Consider the following 13,237-nt stretch of genomic DNA (forward strand, 5'->3'; position numbering starts at 1 on the left):
TTTGTTTGTTTCAAAAAACTATTTAGCCCCTCATCATTTTTTAGCATATCTGTCCATTCATGCTCCCAAAATGTAATAACGCGCAAACCACTGTTTTCAAGAAATTTCTTTTTTAAAAGTGTTCTTCTATGTAGATGGTCATTAGTACAACCCATCATGGTGTTATAGTCATTTTCCTTATAGCAGCGGGGGCACCCATGAAAAAAACAACCATTAAATTCGTAGGTATATTCTTGTATGTAGGGCATGCTGTATAAGTATACCATCTTGATGGGACACATACATCAACCACTGTACGGAAGGGGTAGAAAAGCGTTTTTGTTTTCCATGGTACAAGTCGATTGGCACAAGGGCTATTGTTTCAGGCTCTAGAAACAGTTGCTTGTGTATATGCATGCACATGCTAGCTAGCGTGATGAAATTGAATGGCTCTACATACGTCACATATTTTAACTCCTCAGGAGTATCGGGTTTCAAAATGTGCTCCTTTTGGGTTAGCTCAATGATACCATTTATAAAAATGTTACAGGCTGTTCTGAAAAAATATTGACATCTTCGCGACAATACCTTTTTAGCTCCCTCTTAAAATCAAAAACATCTTTACTGGCCTCTGAGTACCATTTTAGAAATGCCTCCATTTCTTCAGACATCATAAATGCTGAACCATAACACTCCACAGGGGGAATAGGCCCACATAGTTCTGATTCTGTGGGTATTAAAAAAATGTGGAAAATAACCTTTCGACCCTGGAAATCCAAAAGCTTTAGGCAACTTACTTCATGGGCAAGAAATTCAAGCTGTCAATAAACCGAATTTTAAAGTCTATTACCTCTAGAAGTTTTAGCTTTGCACCTTGCATTATCAGTTTGACTGCTACTCGTTCTTTAATCATTTCATGTATCAAAAAGAAAGAATCATACCCTTGACTGTTGTGTGCCAAAAAGCTATACCCCCTAAATTTCTGATCCAAGAAATTAGTAATAAAACGCTTAATGCAGTCTATACCATAAAAGGACCACGTAAACCAAATGGTCCTCCAATGAAACAACTTCAATTTTACATCTAGGACAAATCTTACGACGGCATTCATGATTATCTTTCATAAAGCGACCGCATGAAACACAGTCCGTTTTCAAATAGCATTGGGCTAAACCCTGCGCTGCTTTCTCAATCTGTTTTTCAAGGCATTCTTTAGACCAGGCAAACGTTTTACACTTGGGACATTTAAACTTCGATTCATCCATCACAAGACACCCGTCTCTTGGACACATGTGACAATGAAATCTACATTTGTGAGACATTCGATTGCTGTATATATGACAACAAAAAGGGCATAAATTCTGTACCCCTAGAAAACCTTGTAGATTTAAAATACCGTAATAGTGTTTCACATGATGTAAAAGGTAGACAGTGTTTTAATTAAAAGTGTCACCCTGGGGAAAATATTTCCAAGTCCGGTCTTCATTATACAAAATTTTGATCGGCACCCCAAAATAATCTTTAAATAGACACACTTCATTAAAACCAACCATGACGTCGGGGGGTATACCCAGAGTCTGGTGGACCTCTAAAGCCTTTCTTTGTATGTAACCGTCAGTAACAGTTCTAGGCTCCAGCAGACCTATGATACTGGCAGCCATACATACATTTAAGTCCCCATAGTTAAAATCAAAAAGCCAGCGCTGCTTCTTAGCCACAATCGTACTGTAGAGTGTTTTCTTTAAAGGCCTGTACACGCCTCCCTCTCTAGATCTAACAATCGCAGTTAGAATTCTTAAGGGCTCCGTTACAAGAAGCTCCGCCTTACTTTGTAGCAAACGGCCAATGTTTTCTAAAAACTCTAAAACATCAAACAGCAGGCCGTGGGATCGTCTAGCAAAAGGAGGTCTGTTTAAAGTAGAACTGTCTAAACGGATCTGGACAAAGTCATTAGGACCAGCTGATTCCAAAATGTGGGAAACAAGCCTCTCAACCGATTCTGTTATCAGTAATAGAGCGTGACCTGTTGAGGTTATCCGATCTAGATTCATAAAACGAAAAACTTCATAGTATTCAACACTTTATATTTTGGTATATCATGATGGTATGTTCCCAAACTCTGTAAAAAAACAGTTTCTGTATCAGACGTGTCAGGTGTATTTAGAGAGTGAAGCTCTAAATCTTTCTTTGCGCGGCGGCTAATGATAGCTTTTGCTTTTTTTAAACGTTTCAAGAACATTTTCCTCTGTCTTCTAGAGCGAAGCCATTTTAAGCGCAAGTCCTCTGTACCTTTTACAGGTAAATGTGGTATGTCTACAGGCTGATGGGGTGTATGCACATCTTCCAAGCCATGCCATGTGATGCTAGGGGGTGTCATTACGTCTACACCGTTTGTAGACTTTCCAAGACCTAGCCCAGTCCTTAATGCGGTTATGGGGGTTGTCAACTGTTTTGTAGCAGTCCTAGCTTTATTTTTTAAAGACTGCTTTTTATAGGCTTGAGCCAATGCATTGGTTTTAGATTTCATGTTGAACAAAAGGTGTTTGGCCTTACAAACACGTCTACGTGTATCGATGAAAGCTTTTTTAGTACACTTATGCCTTAATCTATACCTCTGGCGTCATAGGTTTACTTTCGTATGTAAAGCTGGTAAATGTTGTCCTTTTTTTACTATTTAATACATTAATCTCAAATAACCACTTAGCAGCGCCACCCCTTTTATAGCTCTGAACTGTCACCCTGTCGGCTGGTGTGTTAACATGTTTAAAGGTATGTAGGGCAGACAATGGTTTATTATCAGTCTTGTGAAAATTGTTCCCTGCACACACCCGTTTGTTTACACCATTTGGCCCTGTGCTTGAAAGATCTATCGGCTTAGGGGGATCATTTAACCTACAAATAACAGAGGCATATCCAAATTCTTCACAATCTAATTTTATGTGGGAGTCTGAGTTAACTATAATAGGCTCTTTTATAAGGGTATTTACAATAGGCTCTTTTACAGGGGAGTCTATAGTTATTATAACAGTTTCAGAAGCAGGGGCTGTTGGTATATCTGGTACCAACGGGCCCTGTTTTAAATTTTGGAAAATATCAGCATACCGCTCGCTGTTGGGGATTGTGGGTGAATATGTATGGGGTGTTGTATGATCTCCACAATCCAGAGACCGCTGCCTAACGGTGTCCGGTATTGGGTCTAAAGCAGGCAAATCTCCAAGAGGTTCTTTTATAGGGGAGTCTATAATTATTATAACAGTTTCAGAATCAGGGGCTACTGGTACACCTGGTACCACCAAGGCCTGTTCTAAATTTTGGGGTATATCAACATACCTCTCACTGTTGGGGATTGTGGGTGAATAGGTATGGGGCGGTGTACAGTATCCATAATCCGGAGACCGGGCCCTAGCGACGGCAGGTATTGGGTCTAAAGGGGTTCCGGCCTTTAAAGATGAAAGCACATGAGGACGGGTAATCTCGCCTCAATCTATACTCTCCAGCTGCGAGCTATCAGCTGATGGGTCTATAGGTGTTATAACATTTACCCTGGACTGTATATTTTTATCACAGATAACAGACTCGGCCTGAGGGTCATCCGCCGGAGTGTCCTGAATACTTTGCGCTTCCACAGTTTCAGAGGTAGTAACATTTAAAATATGTTGAACCCCTTTAAACCGTACATCTTTTTTCAAACTTAATTTACGTTGTTTTTCTTACAAATATTTTGGAGCCCCACACGTTCCTCATAACCCCCATCTGTTGTTGTGTCAAAGTGTTCTGTGTAGGGCTGACCTGTTTTCTTCACACGAGTCATTGGTGGGACCGCAAAGGTCGTAAGCGCAACACTAGACCCTAAAAAAAAAAATAATTAAAAGAAAATTAGATACATAATTATAAACTAAAAGCAAAAGCCTATTCCTTATAAACATACACCATCCTAAAGCCTAATACATGCTTCCTTTTAAAACATCCAAAACCCATAAAGACCTATAATAAAACTCCACCCTAGATACCTTTTATAAAACTTAAAGCTGCAAAAATATTTTGTTAGCAAACATAAATAACATACCGTGCGTACTGTGCCCTGAACAGGCCCTTTTCAAAATCCCCTTAAAACGCTCTAAGGTCGGGCCTTTTTTTTCACACGATCCGCTGCCTGGCCTCCAGAGGTAGCATGCGCTAAGCCTTTAGCCTTGTGCACAACACTAGGCCCTAAAAAATGACCATACCATAATTAAATACATATTTACAAAACTAGAAGCATGAGACTGATTCCTTATAAACATACAAACTCATAAACCCCTGATACATGTTTCCTTCTAAATCATCCAAAACCCTTTAAAAAAAAAAAGAAAACCTATAATAAAATACACCCTAGATGCCTTTATAAAACTTAAAGCTGCAAGAATATTTCGTTAGCAAACATAAACAACATACCGTGCGTATCTGTCTCCAAACGCTTCCTTTTGAGCTGACCCTCAAAATGTTCTGCTCGGCCCACCAATTGTAAATCTATATAAAAAACATAACATAAATCCAAACTTACATAACACACACAGACACACGCACACACAATAAAATAAAAATATTTTTTATTACCTTTGCCACCCTCAACTATAGCATTCATATGCTTTCTCTTCTTTGAAGCCTTTTTGCCATAGGCATGGTCTGCTGTAATGTTAATACAAAGGCATATATTTCAATTCCTGTGTGATTACACCTTATAGCCTGATGCCCTAATGCTTCAGGTGTTCAAAGAAAAACAATACTAAAATATGATTTACAAAACGCCTTGTGTCTCTACACAGTATAACAGCCACACCATAACCCTATGCAAACTAAAAATGCCCTTTAAAGATTGCACCAGCCCCTTTAAAGCAAACGCATGTTAAACATTCATGGTTCTACTACCGATTAAAAAATCAGATTTCTGCTCCGCTTCGAAATTAAAGAGACATATTTTTCATAAAATCCAAGCATTTTGTAAACACAATATTCAACTTAAAATGTTTCGTAGCCCCTGTCCATTTATACATTGCTGTTCAATATTTATTCACGGTGTCCTGGTCAAAGAAAGAAATTAATATTATAGATTGGCTAGTCAAATACCTCTTCTTTTTTTTTTACATAGCACAAGGCAACAGACCCATGTTAAGCATCCCTGGTTCTACTACCGTTTAAAAAATCATATTTCTGCTCCGCTTCGAAATTAAAGAGACATATTTTTCATAAAATCTAAGCATTTTATAGCCCCTCTGATTCAATTTAAAAAGTTTCGTAGTCCCTGTACATTTATACATTACTGCACAATATTTATCCACGGTGTCCTGTTCAAAGAAAGAAATCAATATTATAGATTGGCTAAACAAATACCTCTTCTTTTTTTTTTGTTCATTCATTTCTAGAATAAAAATACATTTTATTTTTTTATTTTAATAGGCTCAAATAATCTTCTGTCCGCCTTGGATTCAAAACTCTCAAATTCACGAGTCTAAAATATTTACTGCCTAGAGCCTTTAGAAAAAAAAAAAGCTCAAAGTCCTTTGCGCTCCACCGTGGGTCTAACTAATCAATATTAGAAATTACCTATACAAATATCTTTTACAGAGCGCCAAAGCAATAAACACGTGTTAAACAGTGAAATTACCTTCTAAAATGCAAACTTCCTGATCTTTAGCTGCATCTATTATAAATAAAACACATAGGCAATGTAAACATATGAGGGTCTGTAAAACCAAAAGAATTGTATTTAGGGACTCTTTTTCGAAAAACTTAAACACCTTCCAATTGTAACATTAATTGAACACTTATGAAACAAAATACACATACCCTTAGCTAAGATTTTTTGGAAGTCAAATTCATCGTAAAAGGATGGTGCTTCGTTTCTCTAAATAAAAGGAATCAATAATTATACACCTTAAAGCATTTTTAAACATTAAAAAAAAATGCACTTCGTTTCCAAACTCCATGACCCCTTTATTTCAGGCACAGAAATGTAAAAAAAAAAGACCGCTTCTCTGTTACCGTTATATTTATAGACTAGCCTGTTTAATATTTAGCCAGTCACACCACATTATACCTATTTACATAAAAACGTATATCGTCAGAGACATGCCCCTAGCCTCTTACATCTGACGACGTGGCCTTTTCAAAATGGTACACGTACACCCTACAAATGTATACAAAGACAATGCTTAAAATTCCATGCTCCATTCAAAACGAACATAATACGTGTTTTACAAACATAAGTCAAATGCTACACATCAGAGTGCGACCGAAATATTGATCGTTCCCACAACGTCACAAAGCTTCTATATATATATATATATATACACACACACACACACACACACACACACGGTCAGACCGTGTATACTAGCGAAGACTCTAAGAGCCCCGTCTACCTCTCTCCAGAGCTCCTTCGCTATATATACACCTCACTCTGCCCCTATGGGCAGACCCATAACTACATTACCCCCACAACGCCCCCCGGCCTGCCCCCTGACATCACAATTTCATGCATACATCATCTCCCCAGAGCCCTGGACCTTCACACCGTCAGAATGTCACCATCCCTGCTGGGCCACGCCTAGCCCCAAAATCATACCTCAACCACGACATCACTACCGGGATACGCCCTTTCCTACACCTGCACGCCCCTGAACACAAAACAAGACATCACTATTAAGTTAGGCCTTAAAGGGGGGGTTGTGGCTAACCGCCATGTAAGCAGGATGCTTTCCACGCAGCTCCGTATGATGTGCCCTTGATTTTGCTGCAAAATTGTGGTTTTACCCCACTATTCCTACTTACCTCGCCACACCCGAAGCTAAGCACCCAGAGCACCTGCACGCAAAGTTTGGGGCCACTGCGACCTTCCGGTACGAAGATATTCGGTGAGTGCCGAGATACACTGGCACCAGAAAATGGCGCCTGCCTAGCGGAGTACGCTGTACACTGGAGCACGGCCCGTACAACAGACGGCCCTGGGGACTGGCGCGGCGTGCAGCGCCAAGGAGGTGAATTGAGCACTGGGCGGGAGGAGCTGAGATAAGAGCATCCCACGCTGCGATATCCCGTGCTCCGGTGCCCCCCCTGAGCCCCGGAGGGGCCCTGGCACCGAGCGGCCAGCGGCGCACCGCTAGATCCCTGAAGACAGAGAGACGCGGGCGGCCCCATCGAGCCCGCCCGCGAAGGAGGCATCGGAGCACCCGAACTGCCGGCGTGAGTGGAAAGAGCCTTGGAGGGGACCCGGCCCCGGGCGGCCCGAGACACGCTGCTGGGGCCTCCGCGAGAAGGTGGAGAGCGAGCAGCCCCGCCGGGACAACAAAACACCCGGGCTGCGGCGCATCATGCTTGATGTAGGCGGGGGTCGGCGCGGAGAGGCCCGCCAACCCGCCCAACGAACACGGGGTAAGCTGGCTGTGGACCCTCGGGTTCCGCTTCTGCCCGGGGCGCGGGCGTACGTGAGCCTGGGGGCGCTGAGGCGGGCCTGCCCCCCCTCCTGCGCTGGTGTCAAGTGGTTCTGCACCCATAGTACCAAGGGGTCACAGCCAACACACTCTATTGGTCTCACCCACAGCACGGTACCGCAGATAGCCTCGCATTGGCCCGCCTGGTCAGTTAGAAATGTTAGCAAGAGGCAACAAAAGTAAACAGTAGCAAACAACCATGGAAACATATATGGCCTGTGGCCCAGCCAGCCTTGACACCTGCACCACCAATACAGTAGCACAGCAGGAAAAGACCCAGGAACCAGCAAACTCACAGCTACTGGAGGCCATTAAGGCCCTACAGAAGACCATGGAGACCAAAATCGACGCTGTAGCAATTGACCTGAACCTGTTGAGACAGGATGTCAGCACTATAGCTAATCGAACGGAAGCACTGGAGTCCCAGGTCCGCAAGAACACGGAGGCGAAAACCCAGATACTCCAATGATGTGGACGCTTTGGTGCAAAAGGTAAAAAACTTGGAGGCAGAGCTGATGAAGCTGAAGGGTGGGCGCGCCGAAACAACGTTGGACTCCTCGGACTTCCAGAGGGTATTGAAGGGAGCGACCCCACGAATTAAGTAGAGAACCTTCTACTACAGGAAATTGGGGCCGGTAAGCTGTTGCAGGGCTTTACCATCGAGCCTGCACACCGTTCCCTCATCAAACGGCTGCCCCTGGGGGCCCCACCCAGGCCCATAATAGCCAAGGTGCTCAATTACAGAGACAGGGAGGCGATCCTTGCATTCTCCAGACTCAGGCAAAGTTGCCATATACCCGGACTACACATTCCAAGTCCAGATGGCGAGGGCCCAATTTATCTCCACCAAGGCATGACTAAAAAACGCAGGCCTACGCTACATGCTTCTCTACCCGGCCAGGCTGAAAGTGCTACACAACAGCAAAGCACTACTGTTCGATACACCAGCGGAAGCCAGCGAGTGGTTGGACAGGGAGCAGATCCCGGATATAGAACCCAGAGAACGCAAGCCACGGAAGCAGCATCCCAAGTGACACAAGTCGCCCAGCTATGGAGCTGGGCCCGTATGGAAACTAAGATGCACCGCACCGCAGCAACATTGATCTCCACAGGAGTTGCTCGGGAGTCCGATAACTCCTCACAAGTCAACAATCGAAGAGTTCCTGCTTCAGGACCCCTGAAGAAGTTTGGGTGCATTAAACCCACCTGTAGGGCACCTGGAGACCTTAGGTCAAATGGAGCGGAAACGGGAAAGTCAGAACGAGGGAAACCTCGCTAGACGTGTTAAGTTAAAGGGAAGTTCAAGTTTTTTGGGAAGGGGAACCCAGTCCAGGGGACCCCAGTTGGGAATTAGCGAGTATTCAGACCCAGGACCACCTAGAGCGCCCAAAGTCGCCGGAACCCTTTACAGACTTACCCCAGGCACAAGCCCGGAACATCGGGCCACCAACTTCACATGGCTGACAAAATTAGAATCATGACATGGAATGTCAGAGGGATGAACAGCTACGTCAAACAGCGTAGAATTCACTCATTCTTGAAACGTAGCAAGGTCGGAATCGCTTTCCTGCAGGAAACACACCTGAACGCTCCAAAGTTGGCAGCGCTGGCCCGGATCTGGAAAGGAACGACGATAGACACCACGTTTTCTACATATGCCAGGGGTGTCCTTATATGCATAGCCCCCACCATCCCTATACATCTAATCCACACAAAAGCAGACGACGAGGGAAGAATGGCCCTGATACATGGCACCATAGAAGGGAGGGAGGTCTGCCTGATCAACTCTTATGCCCCCAACCATGATGCCACAGTTTTTTTCCGTTCCCTATACACTGGGATGGGCCCATACAGAGACTGTATCTTGATATGGGGGGGGAGACCACAATTGCACCCTAGATCCCCGCATGGACAGGTCTGATGGCAAGCACTCCCGCCCCTCCCCGCCTGCTAAAATTATGAAAGAACTGACACAACAGTACGCACTAGTAGACCTCTGGCGGGAGCATCACCCTGAAGCGAGAGGATACTCCTTTTACTCGCCCCCGCACGCAGTGTATACTAGAATAGATTACTTACTAGTGAGCGAAGAACACTAGGCCTCATTTGGAGACACACAATATCAGGCTAGAGTGCTGTCTGACCATTCCCCACTCACAGCCACCTGGACAGTGCTAGCACCCCGACCTCCTGCACCCACGTGGAGGCTCAGGAGTGAGGCCCTACTTGATGGAGCCTTCAGCGAACAGATCTGCAGCTGCACGTTGGACTACTGGCAAATTAACGAGAACAGTGTCCAACACATCTGCACAGCATGGGAGGCGTACAAGGTAGTGATGAGGGGGGAGATGATGGCTGCCACAGGGGGTGCTGAGAAATCCAGATCGACCCTGCTAGGTCGAGACGAAGGCGAGCTGAGAGAACTTGAAGCCGAGTCCTCACCTGACCCTGCCCACATAAAGAAGACTCAGGACCTCAAACAGGCATGTCTAGTCCACTGGGGAGACTTAGCTATGCAAAACACATAGAAAGGAAGCACGCCATGGGTGACAAACCGGGGAAACTACTAGCGTGGCTTTATAAACGGGAAACCCCTAGGAGGCGCATTTGCCTCATACACAGACCTGACGGAACATCAACGCACATGCAGACCGAGATAAACTCGGTATTCACGAAATACTACCAGGCACTTTATGCCGAGCCCCCATCGGCTGCCGACACTGATATCGAGGACGTTCTAGATATTATCAGACTGCCCACACTAGAACAGCATTTTAGCAGCTTACCGAGGCCCTAGACGACCCCATTACCCCCAAAGAGGTGGTAGCTGCTATCAGATCACTCCCCTCCGGTAAGACACCGGGCTCCGATGGACTCCCTGGGGAGTTTTATAAAATTTATGAGGACACATTAGCCCCCTTATTGGCCCAAGTTTATCAGCAAGCTTACGACGCAAGTACCCTACCGGACACCATGTGCGAAGCTGTGATTATACCGCTCTTGAAACCGGGCAAAGAGGGGGACGACTGCAGTTCGTACAGGCCCCTGTCCATGCTAAATGTAGACAACAAGATCTTGATGACACTGTTGGCCAGGAGGTTGAGAAGAGTGATCCCACAGCTGATCCATCAGGACCAGATGGGATATGTCCCGGGCGTTCCATCACAGAGAATAAACGCAGACTACACCACGTCATTCATAGACCTGAAGGCAGGTCAAGCAAATGCGCAGTGGCATCCCTAGACGCCACTAAGGCGTTTGATTCAGTCAAGTGGGATTGGCTTCACGCCACTATGGCCAAAATGGGAATAGGGCCGGCCTTCCGAAGATTGGTTAAGCTAATCTATACAGACCCCACAGCCAGAGTGCACACTAATAGCACCTACTCCGAGAAATGGCATCTCCACAGAGGCACGAGGCAAGGCTGTCCCCTCTCCCCCATGCTATACATCATAGCTGCTGAGCCTATTGCAGCATACCTAAGACAAGAATACGAGGATGGGGGCATTGAGATAGACGGGGTAACCCACTTAGTCTCTATGTACGCTGACGATATGCTCCTTTACTTAAGTAACCCTGAACACTTACTGCCGTACATTCTAGAAACCTTAGTGGGGTTCCACAGAGTCACTGGGATTCAAATCAACCATGACAAATCCTGTCTCTTCCCCCTGGCGGCCCTGAGCTGGGTCGAAGTGGCTAGCCTCCCTAAGCTGGCATTTAAGTGGGAGACATCCTCCTTCAGATACCTAGGTGTCTCTATCCACCGAGATCCCAAGACCGAACATGCTCTGAACACAGTAAAAGCCAGAGACAGCTTAGAAAAAGCAATGAACCTTTGGGGCAGGCTACCGCTCTCAGTGGCCGGTAGAGCGGGACTACTCAAAATGGTAGCACTCCCCCGTCTCCTGCATTATTTCACAAACGTCCCATACTACATCCCGCAGCAATTCTTCAGAGAACTGAATAAGCTTTGCAGGAGTTTCCTATGGCAGGGGGGACGGCACAGAGTGGCACTGGAGGTAATGCAGAGGCCCTATGACAAGGGAGGCTTGATAATCCCCAATTTCGAACTATACTACCTAGCGGGCCAATTAAAGCATGTGATCCAATGGATGGCAGACGAAACGACAACAGATATCCGATTCTTACAGCCGGCGGTCTCCCAGGGGCTCCTTAGAGACCTTCTCTGGGCCACACCAAAAACAAATCAGAACCACCCATACCTAATCAACCTCGGGATCCAGATTTGGAAGCGAGCCTGCAGAGCCGTGAATGCAAAAGACCCCTGCTCACCTCAGATTCCGCTAGCAGCCACAATGACCGCCAGACCTGATGGCCCGACGATAATCAGGAACATATGGGAGCCCTACGGGATTGCCACCCTGGGTGACCTGGCGAACGAACAGGGCATCCTACCATTTGAGGAGTTGCATGAAACCACGGGACTACCTACAGGTCAGTTCCTGTTGCACGGAGTCGTAATAAGTGTCCTCAAAACTCGATGGCCTGAGGTTGATGACCTAGAAGCTGGGACAGAGGTCGTGGAAAACATGCTGAATGCGGCTGAGGGGGGACATGAAACCTCAAGGATTGCTGCTCGACGGCACAACCAGACAAGACCTTAAGTGTAAAGGAAAATGGGAGAAGGAATTGGGCCTACAGTTCGAGGACAAAGAATGGCAAGTCATGATACACTACCACAAGAAAGTGTCCAGAAACGCCCGATTACAGCTTATACAATTCTACATCATTAATAGAGCCTACCTTACCCCAGAGGTCACCTCTAAATTTAAAGGTGCAGGAGTCACAGAATGCCCCAAATGCAGAGAACCCCGTGCTGGCATGACCCATATGTTCTGGGGTTGCCCGGCACTACAATCCTACTGGAAGCAAATAGAGACAAAGGTGATGGAAGCAGACATAACCTTGGACATACAGTCTCCAAAGGCGTGCATACTGGGCAAATACAAGAAAAACAAGAAGAACAGACCACTCAACAAGATGAAAGATCTGATGTACATTCTGGCCAAAAGGCGCATCGCAATGGAGTGGAAGAGCCCTAGGATTCCAAGCGTAACACAGTGGTGGGAGGACCTCCGTAAATGGTCGACTGCGGAATCAGGGGCCTGGGAGAATGCCCAGCGGGAACAGAAACAGGACATTAGTGAAGACCTGCAACAATGGGTGTCGCTGATGGTGACACTATTTCGCCCCCGAGAGGAAATCTCCTCTAACGAAGAAGCAAGCAGTTCATAAGGGCTCTCCAACTAAGACGAACAATAGGGAACATGGGTTGGACCTGGGGAAGTGGGAGTGGTGGGAGGGGGGGGAGGTTCACGAATGTTGTGTTGTTTTTTGTATGTTACGATAAAACAATAAAAATAAATTAAAAAAAAAAAAAAGCAAGGCCTTAGAGGAAACTTCAGGGACACACCCGTGATGTCGCCATCCCTGCTGGGCCACGCCTAGCCCCAAAATCATACCTTGACCACGACATCACTACTGGGAAAAGCCCTTTCCTACACCTGCACCCCCCCGAACACAAAACATGACATCACTATAAAGTTAGGCCTTAGAGGAAACTTCAGGGACACACCCGTGATGTCACCATCCCTGCTGGGCCACACCTAGCCCCAAAATATTAGCTCACCCTCGACATCACTTCTGGGAAACGCCCTTTCCTACGCCTACACACCCCTGAACACAACACATGACGTCACTACAGCACAGGGACATCCGGTAAGGAGGGACGTCCGTCACCATGGACACGCCAAAGAGGCGGGACA

The sequence above is a fragment of the Ambystoma mexicanum genome, chromosome 1q (assembly GCF_040938575.1).
Source record: "Ambystoma mexicanum isolate Mex_15411 chromosome 1q, UKY_AmexF1_1, whole genome shotgun sequence".
Lineage (NCBI taxonomy): Eukaryota > Metazoa > Chordata > Amphibia > Caudata > Ambystomatidae > Ambystoma > Ambystoma mexicanum.